Source organism: Octopus sinensis, linkage group LG5, assembly GCF_006345805.1.
Source record: "Octopus sinensis linkage group LG5, ASM634580v1, whole genome shotgun sequence".
NCBI classification, from domain to species: domain Eukaryota; kingdom Metazoa; phylum Mollusca; class Cephalopoda; order Octopoda; family Octopodidae; genus Octopus; species Octopus sinensis.
Window position 1 is genome coordinate 97,054,323 of NC_043001.1, and position 14,798 is coordinate 97,069,120.

Sequence of the window (14,798 nt, forward strand, 5' to 3'; positions counted from 1 at the left end):
CACCTGTATAATATATATATCTATATATATATATATATATATATATATATATATATATACACATATATATCTGTGAGTGTGTATGCATATGTATATATTGAATGAGAGTCACACAGGAGTTGCATAATGCCTATCATTTGCTTACAACTGTTTCTGCCACAGAAGCTTGCACTTTAGGATTCCTATAGAAGGGTAAGATGTAACCTAATGAAAGTGATTACTTCACTCCACTTCTTTAGTTATATCTGCTTTTCCATTGCGATATGTGCATATTTGATTGTTCGAAAAGTGTTTATTCCTATCACCACGCTTAAAGGAAATGAAAATTATAACCTTCCATCCTATTTTTCTCTACTTCTCTCTCTCTCTGTTCTTTCCTGTATATATATATATATATATATATTATATATATATATATATATATATATATATATATATATATACATACATACATACATACATACAAGCATACATTCATAAACTTATTACAAACAAATTATCTTGAATAACTTAGAATATTTATTTAATTTTCATTATAATTAACTGTCCTAGTCATAATGCGTGAAAACAGAATGCTTCTTAAATATCATTCATCCAATTTAAATGTAAAACGATTAATTTATTTTTTAAAGATTAATTTATTTTCCACCTTTCGTGGCATTTGAATCTCTTTATAAACTTTGCGTCGATTAGATAAGTATATTTTCCTAACAAGTACTTTCTATAAACTCCCATCTACAAGATTTCAGTGTAAAGCTGTATGTATGTACGTATGTATGTATGCATGCATGTATGCATGTATGTATTTGTCTCTTTGTATGCATGTGTGTTGATGTGTGCAGGATTCGTATGTGTCTTTGGCTGAGAGAACAAATAATTATAAGAGGGTGGGACAAGGAAAATACTGATGAAAGTGGAGGGAATAAAAGAGGACGGAAAACAGAATTTCACCTCATGAACTAACGTTTCTGTATCACATACATTCTCTTCTATTCCACTGTCATTATATATATGTTTGTATGTATGTATGTATGTATGTATGTATGTGTGTATGTATGTATGTATGTATATATAATATATATATATATATATATATATATATATATAAATATGTATTATGTAATTATGTATGTATTGTATGTCTCTATTTTCTAATTATTAATAAATCTTACACCGAGGATGGAGCCGGTTTCCAACAAAGATACAGGGCTCTATTCTTGGGATATAGTTAACTCAGACAAATTCCCATTTGGAACTTGAAAAAAGTCTTGCATATTTTTACTATTCCACTCACAGATAGCACTTGTAATGTACGAGTTAGCCAGCTAATTTCTCTTTCCGAAAATCACAGTTTATTCTCATTTAAGAATTTACTAACAAAACCTAGTGCTCCAATTATTATTGACATGAATATGAATTCATAGTCTGGATATGAATGCTCGAGGTTTCGAAGCAGATGTCCATTGATATCCTCTTTTTCTTTGATTGTCAAAGAGATATTTATATCTGCAGGGCAGTTAATCTCTATGATACATACTTTATGTATGTATGTATGTATGTATGTATGTATGTATGTATGTATGTATGTATGTATGTATGTATGTATGTATGTATGTATGTATGTATGTATCGTATGTATGTATGTATGTATGCATGTATGTATGCATGTATGCATGTATGTATGTATGTATGTATGTATGTATGTATGTACGTATGTATTTATGAATGTATGTATGCATGTATGTATGCATGCATGTATGTATAAATAAGAAACAAGGAAAACGCAGCCTGCGTTTATACATTCTATATAATCCATACATGTTTTTGTAAGATTGTCATGGCGTATGTTTTGAATTTGTTTCTTTCTCTGTTTATTTTTATCTCTATCTTTCTGTAAATACATATAAACGACGACGAGGGTGCCAGCTGATTCGATCAACGGAACAGTCTGCACGTGAAATTAATTTTCAGGTGGTTGACCCATGTACCCTTGAGGCAGTTGTCAAAGAGGTTCAGCGTGACACAGTATGTGACAAGGCTGACCCTTTGAAATACAGGTGCTACTCATTTCTGCCAGATGAACGGACTGTAACAACGTGAAATAAAGTGTCTTGCTCAAAGACACAACGCGTCGCCGGGAACTGAACTCACGACCTTCCGATCGTGAGCCGAAGATACCGATGACTAAGCCACGCTCCTTCTTACATACATACATACACATACATACATACATACATACATACATACATACATACATACATCTATGTAAGTATGTGTGTAGTAGCAAACCGGGTCGAAACGATCGTCGTATAATATAAAGAGTTATATCAAATCTAACCTTTGATTATATAATCGATTATTGTCTCAACTAACACTGCAAAATTTCTGCAGTAAATCCGATAGAAATACACCCCGACTGCAGATGACACCAGAGAACCCAAACTGTGGCACTGCTTTACTTAATAGATCAGCTAACTATTTGACGTATACTCATTAGTCCAAAATATCACGCACATAAACACACACACACACACATGCCTGTGCGTGCGCGTGAACGAGCCCATTCTTTTCAAACTGAAATCATAGTTACATTTTTATACTGTTATTGGTCACGTCGTTTTTTTCCCCTCCTGCTTCAAATCAAATTACTTTAATTCGGTCACTCTTTCCTAGTTTGCAACTAGATATTAACGGACAATCATTCAACTCATTTTCAATTTTGTATTAACGCAATGCAGATTAGCTGTGAAATATCTAACTTTGATTAGTGTTATTACATTGCCATAGTTATCTCGCAAATTAAACTTGACTGAAATCGAAGGGGGATTAAGCACGTACATTCAATACGCCTTTAAGCTAAGTTAAATAACTTCCAAAGTAAAAGATATCATAATAACAGGAATACACATTTATAATAAACTTTAATTGTGAAGAAGACTAACATGTTTGGGGCTGGTTGGGCCACAACATCTCGCGGTTCTACTTTTCCGTCTCTCTTTGTACTGAGTTCTGGAGAAATCAACTCACGGTTTACTTCTTTTGAGTTGCATTGATTCGTATTGGGTTGTTCGGAAAGTTCATACCGATTTATAGTAGCTTAACTTTCGACTTATTTTAGAACATGGTTGAGTCCATAAAATAGGATTTGACTACACCTCCATCTAGAGCACAGTATAAGCTATTTTTCATGGAAAAATATTTATGTCGCTATAAACTTTGTTAATTTTGTAACCGTTTAAAATTGAAGATAAGAGAGTTCATTTTCGGCACTTGATGATTTGGGAACCAGACAAAAATTGCTGCAGCTCGGCTGGGATGTGTTACCCCACCCTCCATATTCACCAAATATTGCTCCTTCGGATTTCCACTTATTCAGGTTCTTTACAATAATCTTAATGGTAAAAATTTCAATTCCTTGGATGATGTTAAAAGATACCTTGATGGATTCTTTGCCATGAAACCACCTCAATTCTGGGAAGAGGGCATTTTCAAGTTAAAGGAAGGACGGAGACGTATTGTGCAACAAAATGGTTCATATTTGGTTGATTAAAAATGTAATGGGAAGTATTTATTGACCTTTTTCTTTCCTTTAAAAATCGGCACGAACTTTCCGGACAGCCCAATAACTACCAATGTCACTGTGCACATATTGTTATGCTTACAGCATACAAGGGATACATTTCTATTAACCTGTCCGGTGCATATTTTTTTCCTCTTATAATAAATGATCTTCATGGATTATTTCGGCATTGAACATATAACTCCTTTGCTTATATAATACCCTTGGCGCAGGGCTACAACCATTCTTCATATTTTGTTTTGAATCATGACATATTTGGTAGTGGCTTGAAGTATCTCATCATCTCTCACTCTCTTCATCTAGTACAACAGTAAACTGGAATGGTGCTTAGTCTTGACTAATGATTTTTGTTGATATACCGTTGTTGGCTATTCTCTTCCCTACATTTCATTTACTCATACCGCTGGCCATAATCGCCGGAGAAGATCATTCAGCATCCAGGCGAGCTTCTGGTATTGACAATGAGCTGATTTCTCTTCCCCGAATACGAAACACTTTACAGCGCTGTTACTAAAACGGCAACAACCTTGGGATCTATTTGTATTTCATTTATTCTCCGGACACAACTACCTAGACTGATTCATGCTGCCACATATATAACACCCAACACTTCTGCTTTGTTCCATCAACAAAATTGTTTTATTTTCTCCGAAGTGTCCCTGTTGTCGTAAGAGATCATCACGACTTGAAATACCATGCAATCCAAACCATATAAAACTTTTATCGACCACGTTATCCAGACCATGGAAAATATTTCGTGTTCTTGCTTATGAACTGCACCTATTGCTCCACAATCGTGAAAATTAACCTAGAATCTACACCGCACTTATTGCCTTATATTATTCCTTTTGTGTTACATTGAATCGTGCATTAATGTATGAAGTGAGGAGTTGGTGCTTCAACTAAAATGTTCCTGTATATATATATTATTGTTGGCGTCATGTTCTTAAGATATAACGGAAATTTTAAATGCCAGAAAATATAAAACCTGAAAATTTTCTTGTAATTCCCAAGATATTGGCGGCAACTTCCCACAGATAAATGCTCTTTATCCGTAAAGTGGTCGAAAGAAAAGATAAAATATTTTGTAATTATCGAAAAAGAAAACGGCCATGTCGGATCCAGCAGAAATGCGTCTACCCACAAGAGCAGGCATGACTATTACCTCTTCTTCTTCTTCTTCTTCTTCTTCTTCTTCTTCTTCTTCTTCTTCTTCTTCTTCTTCTTCTTCTTCTTCTTCTTCTTCTTCTTCTTCTTCTTCTTCTTCTTATTCTTCTTCTTCTTCTTCTTCTTCTTCTTCTTCTTCTTCTCTTCTTCTTCTTCTTCTTCTTCTTCTTCTTCTTCTTCTTCTTCTTCTTCTTCTTCTTCTTCTTCTCTTCTTCTTCTTCTTCTTCTTCTTCTTCTCTTCTTCTTCTTCTTCTTCTTCTTCTTCTTTCTTCTTCTTCTTCTTCTCTCTTCTTATTCTTCTTCTTCTTCTTCTTCTCTTCTTCTCTTCTCCTCCTCCTCCTCTTCCTCCCTCCTCTCCTACTACTACTACTCCTTATACTTTACTACCACCACACCACACCACCACCACCACTACTACTACTACTACTACTACTATAATCATCGTCAGCATCTCCATTATCGTTATAATTATGTAAAAGAGTATGGAATATAAGAATTGTATATATATATATATATACATATATATATATGCATGCGTGTACATGTATTTGTATATATGTAAATAGATGTATATGTGTGTGTGTATGTGCGAATATATAGAAATAGGAAATGAAAGAGTGTGGGAGGTAAGAAAGAAGAGTTTGTATGTGAAAGGAGGATTTTAAAAAGAAACGGATGAATAATATATCTCCTGATTCGAAGAAGTACTGCAAAGCGTTGTAGACGAGTATATTTAACAAATGGTGAAGCTGAAAAGCACTGAGTGACAAAGAAGCAATGGTGTAATGACAGCATTCTTGATAGATAAGTATTTAAAATATATATACGCCGAGATAATTATAGAATCCATTTGTTCAGAATGAAAATCCATTTTCCTGTTTGAATTTCATTCATATCATTTAACCATTCGTAATTCATTTTTCTATAAACAGTGAATGCATTTAGGAAGCCACACACAAATACACTAACACATAAACAGACAAACACAAGCACAAATACGTATACATGTATACACACACATATTCACGCTCGTAGATACAGGCGCATATGTACATACAGATACAACCATGCGGACATATAATCCATCTCTCTCTCTTTCTCTCTCTCTCTCGCTCTTCCATCTCTCTGTCTCTTTCACTGCCTCTCACTCTTTCTCTCTTCTCTCTTTCGCTTTCTCTGTATCTCTGACTCTCTTAATCTCTCTAATATACAAAACTTTGCAGGGGAACAAAGCTACCTATACAGCTAGGCAACTATACAACTACATACGTTCTTACAACTAAAGGCAGACGAACAGACAGACAGACGCACGCACACACACACGCGCGTGCGCAAACAAACAATGAAACAAACGTGCACGCACAAACCCGTACATACCTTTTAAACTTGTGCTCTCTCAGACATTAGACACATCCCCCCCACACACGCACATATACACACACACACACACACACGTATATATACGACAGACGTCTTGCATATATATATGTATATATATATATATATATATATAAGTATATATAAGTATCTATATATATATATATATATATGTAATATATATATATATATATATTATATATATATATATATATATATATATATATATATATGATGTATGATGTATGTATAAGTAGCAAATGTATAAGGTTAGTATATATTATTACTCTTGTTTGCTATAGTATGTGTGTGTAAGTATATACACACCACACGCACACATACTCAGACTCTCACACTCACACCCACACAATTACACACACATGCACATATCCAAATTGTATGGCGGACAACTGTAGAAATACAGAAAGACTGGAGCTGAAAGCACATTAAATATTCATTTTTCTCTTCTGTATACATAGAGATATATATGTTTGTGCGTGTGTGTGTATGTATGTATGCTTGTGGGCATATTCTTTCACTCGTATTTGCAATATACACCTGAAAATTACCAATGATCTCTAGGGGCGGACCTTTGTGTAATGAGCGTGAAATAAGAGACTGGTGCTTAAAAGAATTCAGTTTTGTAAAACTAAATCTGAAATACACTGGAGATTTAAACAGATACTTCATTTTTTTCCGTATACAACTTGAATTTCTAACAGAACTCAAGAATTCACGCCATAATATAGAGAACAATTAATTATTTTCTTTCTTTCTTTCTTTCTTTCTTCCTTCCTTCCTTCCTTCCTTCTTTCCTTCCTTTCTTTCGTTCTTTCTTTCTTTAGTTATTATTCACAATACTCCAGTCCATCCCTTTCTGTAACTAAATTTTAAATGAACAAAAAGTAAATAAATAAATGAATAAATAAAATGAATAAATAAATAACTGGATAAATAAATAAATAAAGAAGGTGCAGTCTTCTCGGTGTGCTAGTTATTAATAGTGTTAGGAATTATTCTGAGATGCAGTAATATATTTAGAAATAATTTTAATATCTTCTATACACTAAAGAAAAACATGGCGGACATTTTTAAAGTTGAAAACCTCGAATGAGTTAAATATTATGTAATACAGAATCGCTATCAATGTATATATGTCAATTTGACCAGGTGAGAGAAATACTAAATCGTAGGATCCAGCTAAAGTAACAAGTGTTAATTCTTGAAATATGTTTTTTTTTTTCATAAAGATATACAGGAGTGGCTGTGTCGTAAGTAGCTTGCTTACCAACCACATGGTTCTGGGTTCAGCCACACTGCGTGGCACCTTGGGCAGGTGTCTTCTGCTATAGCTTCGGGCCGACCAAAGCCTTGTGAATGGATTTGGCAGATGGAAACTGAAAGAAGCCCGTCGTATATATATATATATATATATATGTGTGTGTGTGTGTATGTGTGTATGTGTGTGTGTCTGTGTTTGTCCCACCCCAACATCGCTTGACATCCGATGCTGGTGTGTTTACATCCCCGTAACTTAGCGGTTCGGCAAAAGAGACCGATAGAATAAATACTAGGCTTACAAAGTATAAGTCCTGGGGTCGATTTGCTCGACTAAAGGTGGTGCTTCAGCATGGCCACAGTCAAATACCTGAAACAAGTAAAAGAGTAAAAAGAGTATTGAGTAATATATTGATAATAAGCACCAAAAGAAACATTGGATACACACACACTCAAATCTTCTATCGTTTATCTTTTACTCGTTTCAGCCATGCCGAAGCAGTCATGCTGTGTCTCCACCGTGGCCTTGCTCATTTTCTCAGTGCTGGGTGATTCACATTACCATTCCCGCATGTAACTGTGTCCTTGCTGCTCGCCTGTCAAACACACACACGCACACACTCACACACACAAACACAAACACACACGCACACATACACACACAAACACAAACACACACGCACACATACACACACAAACACAAACACACACACACACGCGCACACACACACACAAACACACACATATATATATATACATATACATGCATATCATACATACATGGTAGTGTGTGAAAAATATACTTAAGCTGCTTTATTTAAGAGATGAGGAATTATTTACATTATCTATATTTGACGGATATTTGTCCTCATGTTGTTTGTTGTTAACACAAGGTTTCCGATGATATACCCAGGTACGAAATTTCCCCAAGACACCTGATGAAGGCCGGAGGGTATATCAACCGAAACGTTGTGTTAACAACGAACAAGATGAGGACAAATATCCGTCAAATTTAAATAATGTAATATTCTTAAGGCTAACATTTACTCACTCGTGAAAAATTCTAGGCTGTCTCACTAACTCAGTTCTTAACCAAATTGGAATGGTCACATTCGAAGCTACATTTTCAGCTAGAAAATTTTAAAATTGCTAGGGTAGAAAAAAGTTTTTCAGTAGTATATGTGAGGTCAAAAGAGGAAAAGTAACGCCTGAATTTGACTCTGTTTCCAAATATATATATATTTTTAATTTAATCTATAATTTTTAATTGAGCTTGTATGATATAACTTCGTGACAGGAAACTATCCATTTTAGTTATATACAAAAATAATCGGTAGAAAATTATTACTTAGGTAAAAACCGTCGAAAAAAAAATGATTAACGCCTAAAATCGATATTGACTCCAAATATTATTTTTATTTCAAAAGAAAACTATATTTAAATTCCAATTTTCTGATATATCTCAAGTATAGGAATCCCATGATGCTAATTATATAAAAACAAAATTACATAAAAAAACCAGTGGGTCCAAACGTGCGGAAAATAGTGGTAACACCTTAAAGCAAATTCATTAACTAAAGATTTCGCTTTGTGTAAAAAAATGTTTTTGTTTAGCTCATATAAAACTCGTCAAGTCTAATGTCGTGGCGCTAATATTTTCAAAAAATATTCAAAATGAAACAAAGATATTACATAAGATAATTGAACCAAAAGTACGGAACACAATTTTCAAGTAATGGTATTACAGTAGTAAGTCGAGCTGGCAGGGTCGTTAACACGCTGGGTGGAAGCTCGTCTGTGTCCTTTATCTGCTCGGTACTCGATAAAATGAGCACCAGCTGAGCACTGAGGTCGATGTAATCAACTCCCGTCCCCTCCAGATTTGATGACCTTCTGTCAAAATTGGAAACCAAAATTCCAAAACGTTTGATTCAATTCAATATCGTGGTATCTTGCAAAGATCTACTTCATATTCATAGAATGCACTATATTGTAATAAATATATATTGTAATGAATGGCGGTGTGTGAGTGATGTTCTTAAGGTCAACATTTACTCACTCGCGACGACTTCTGGACTTCGTCACTAATTCAGTTTTGTTCCCAAATTTGATGATCCTTATACATTTTTAGATTGGTCATCTCCTAAGCTACATTTTAAGCAGCAAAATTTGAAATTTGGTTCAGTAGAAAAAAAGTTGAGACTTAAAATATATGAGGTCAAAAACGGGAGATTATCGTCTGAAATCGACTTCAGGTATATACCCGCGAGGCTGCATACATACTTTCGTAAATACACACAGACACCCATACAAACATACTCACACACACACACATGAATGCAGTGCACATACATATACGTAACTTTTAAAAACGCTCACGAAGGGAAACAAATATGTGACGAATACGTAGCTTTAAGGATGGTGGGGGTAAGCTGACAACAATTGATAAGTGGACTCCATTCTGCTGTCCATCTTAAATAAGCACTCTTCCACAGACACGCATGCATATACATTCATATATGTATGTATGTATGTATGTATGTATGTATGTATGTATGTATGTATGTATGTATGTATATATATATATATATATAATATATATATATATATATATATAAGTTTAACAATTAAGGATAATCTCTTAATAAGGGATCTTAAAAAGAAATTATCGGGTAGCTAGCGTGAAAACCTCATAAAAGAAAAGAATTCGAAAATAATTTTTTTCTTTTGAACAAATTAATTATATCTATATTGTATAGAGGGCATTATTACACATAAATGCCTCACACTAGGAGGGACAAAGTCATTACTACCAAAATTATACTAATCATACCCAAATGCAGTTTTTCAAAGCAAGACATTTAAAAAATGAATTTAGTTCTGTATCACCGTGATTTCACATTCAACTACGTCTAATGATCATCAGCAGAACTGATTCTGAACACATCATAAATAAACTACCAACCTTACGTAGCGAAGACGAACAGACAATGCTCACTCCGGCCAAGCACATGGAATGTTTATAAATCATATATCCGGTAAATGGCGGCTTTTACGAACTGCATGTCGGGTAATGAAAAGTATTTCGGAATACGTTTAACAATTAAGGATAATCTCTTAATAAGGGATCTTAACAAGAAATTATCGGGTAGCTAGCGTGAAAACCTCATAAAAGAAAAAAAGAATTCGAAAATAATTTTTCTTTTGAACAAATTAATTATATCTATATTGTATAGAGGGCATTATTACACATAAATGCCTCACACTAGGAGGGACAAAGTCATTAATACCAAAATTATACTAATCATACCCAAATGCAGTTTTTCAAAGCAAGACATTTAAAAAATGAATTTAGTTCTGTATCACCGTGATTTCACATTCAACTTACGTCTAATGATCATCAGCAGAACTGATTCTGAACACATCATAAATAAACTACCAACCTTACGTAGCGAAGACGAACAGACAATGCTCACTCCGGCCAAGCACATGGAAGGTTTATAAATCATATATCCGGTAAATGGCGGGCTTTTTACGAACTGCATGTCGGGTAATGAAAAGTATTTCGGAATAAGTTTAACAATTAAGGATAATCTCTTAATATATATATATACCACACATCCATACGTAGATACATACATAGTTATTACAGATTAATGTTACTGAGGTTTAAAGTTTAATCATATTTACCTAATCCGAAAACAGGATTTAGCAGCTGGCATTTTCCGCAAGATAGTTGTCTATCACAAAATGAAAGCAAGATCATTATACGAACAGGAATTTTTATTAAACAAATGAAAGTAAAGCATTACGACGACGAAAGTTGTAAGACCTTTTGCACTTTTAATAAAATTCTTTTTGTTTGCCTCTAAACGTTAATTCAATATTAAGAGTTACAGCATTTAGATTATTTTTGCATAGGGTAACTTCATAGTGTTTTGGATTTTCAGAATAGCATGATTCAGATTTTTTTTTATTCTCAGGCAAGTTGACAACAGCAGTAGCTTAGGTGCAGGTTTTATTTTACATAAATTTCGAGTAACAAACTAACATTGCCATGACAAGGCCAGGTGGCTCCTTCTGCCTTACGGTGGCTCTATTGGCTATCTTTGCAAATTCTAAAATTTTATTTTAGCCATGGCTTTACTATTCGTATGATCAAATTCTCTTCTTACTATACCGCTAGTATATCCTCATACCTCTTCTTGCTAGCAGTTCTTACTATATATAGATATAGCTAATTTATTTCCTGATTTTATAATAAAATTAGTATTGCATTAATATTGACTATTTTATAGAACTTTATTTTTCATAATGAACTTTTGCACTTTCTTTTTCGCGCTTTTGTTTTATGCAGTTTGTTTCAATATGTGGTGCACCTGAGCACTGTATACAATTATTTCATTATTATAATTATTAAAAAAATTATATACAGTGAAGATACAGGATCTAATATATTTTACAATTATAATTAAATTTCTCATTATCGTGAAATATTATTGTGTTTAAATGAAATAAATATACAGGCGAGTTTCATTTAATTCAAATATTTTTAAACCTAAAAAAATGTTATTATTTTTATTGCAATGCCTTGAAAAACGTGGATTACAATCAAAACTGCGGGCCCATGCATGATAATATTCTTAAGTTATTACACCTGGAAAAGTGCAGAACAAGATTTCTTCACTAGAATTTGCCTGATTCGTCACATCTAAAGTAAACTAAAAAGTACTTAAAATTAAAAATTCTACTGTACATAAAATATATCCTAAAGCCGAAGGATCCATTTCTGATCCAAGAGGCGCATTGGGTAAATTAATTTATATTAGTCCAATAACATATCGAAAGTGTGTATTTAGCCTGACACTGAGCCCAGCTAGCGTGGATGCTTTTACAAGCCAGCGTTACAGTCAGTCATATACCACTCATTTTCATTTCAATTATTTAACGGTGTAGGAAATACGAACAAGCAATGTAGTATTTTCGGCTCCATCATATATCTGTTCTTTTCCATACAAAAGAAAATATAAGAACAATGTGGTATTGTTTCATGTTAAAATAATTCATTATTTAGTCTCAGAAATAGCCAGTATTTATTCATGCTTTGAATTGTCCATATATATATATATATATACACTCACACACAGACACACAGACACACACACACACATACATATATATATATATATATATATATATAATGAATGTGTATTTATGTATATATATATATATATATATATATATGTTATGTATATGTTTATATATGTTTATGTATATGTATATACATATATATACATATATATACATACATATATATATATATATATATATATATATATATATATATACATACGCGCGCACACATACATTTTTAAAACTTAGCTATTCAGCTGGTGAATAGATCTGAAGAGAGGAAGGAAAAAAACATAAAACAAGGCAGTACAAAAACTCGAAAACTGTCAGCACCTTGTCCAGTCTCTTGAGAGTACGTACCGTATAAAATATTATTCTGATTGAAGTAGATCGTGCGGCAGAATATGTTATCTCAAAACGGTGGCATATGACAGATGTATTATACTAGCCTCAGGGTTACATAACATAGCTTGTCTCGCAATATTGACAGCAAAGTATGCTGCTACTAGAGCTGGCGATGGTGTGACGGCAGTGACGGTTTTGTTGTTGTTGGTGGTGGTGGTAGTATTGTTGATGGTATTAGTAGTACAGGTGGTGGTGGAGTTGGTGTCAGATGTTGATGTTAAGGGCAATGGCGACAGTGTTGGCGACCACTGGTAGTCGACTAGCTCATGGCAGTTATGGTTGTGTTTGCTGTTGGTTGCGAGATGGTAGCAGCGGCGTTGGGGTTTGACGGTAATGGCGATGATGGGGGTGATGATGAAAATGGTGGTGCGGTGGTTCGTAGTGCCGGTGGTCGAAATGAATTTATTACTGGCGAAAGTTGATTGTACTAAGGGGGACGTAGTTGGTGTAGGCTTTTATTGGTTGTAGTTGCTGTTATCGTCGTTGTTGCTGTGGTGTTGCTGGTAGCAGCAGACAGACTAGGGTGATGTTACGGTTGGTGTCCCTATTAATCTTAGCAGTCAGAGCTAGTAGTTGGGGATACGCCGTAAGCTATAATGATAATGGTTTTGAATACGAATTACTATGGTTACGTGGAAACTGCTCTCAACAGATGGCGGTTACAGAGATGGTTCTCTTTGCAAAGTTATTGAGATTTAAGGGGGCGAAATGACAAAATCGTTACCACGCCCTGGGAAAATGCTTATCGGAATTTCTTCCGAATTTACGTTTTCTGTTCAAATGCCACCGAGGCCCACTTTGTCTTTCATTCATTTCTGGTGTCACTAAGGCGAGTTCCACTTAAGCATCGGGTCGATAAATTTGACCAGCCATTCTCCTCTAAAATTCCAGGTATTGCGCCTAAAGGTGAACGATATTACTGTGGTTTAAGGCTTCGTGCTTGTAGCATCATTAGCACGCCAGACTGAATTCTTAAGAGCATTTCTTCAGACTTTACGTTCTGAGATAAAATGATACCGTGGTCCATTGTGCCTTTCACCCATTTACGGATTCAATAGAGTGGGTAGCATTTGAGCACCTGGATCGATGTAATAGACTTGTGCCCTCATCCAAAATTGCTAGCCTTGTGACATAATTTAAACAGATATTGCTCACGTTTAAGGTTCTGAACGGGAAATATCATAACACGCCGGACCAAATTCTTGACGGCATTTTGACCCTCTTCACTTTCTGAATTCAAATTCCGCCGAGGTCCACTTTGATATTCATCCTTTCGGCGTCGGTAAATTAAGTTCAACCCCGGGGGGTGGGGGTTCCATACAATCAACGAAACCCTACAACGACGACGACGACGACCACCACCACCACCACCATCACCACCACCGCCACCACCACCACCACCTTCGCCGCCTCCGCCTCCGCCGCCGAAATTGCTGGCCATGTACGAAAATTTGAAACCATTATTAGTGCAGTTTCATGGTTTGGTGTCGCGGCGGCGGAGGTGTTTGCATTACAGTTGGAAAAACACGATCGGTTGTGTTGGCGTTTGCATGTGGTATTGTGTATGGCATTGTTGTTCGTGTTGCTGGTAGGGGGGTAGATGTAAAGCCGGTGGTTGTGGTGCTAGCGGTGGTGGCGGTGTTGTTGTTGTTGTCGGTGGTGGTATTTGTAGAGTGGAGGTTGTATTTTAGGTAATGGTATTTATAGTTGTAACTGTAGTGTCTGTTGATGTTGTTCTTGTTGTAGATGTTGTGCAGCGTTGATACGTATCGCTTCAAGCAGTCCTATGCTAACTAGGTTGCTAGACAAGCGAAGAGGTATGACCCGCAGATCAATCTTGCCTGTTACAACGTGTCTC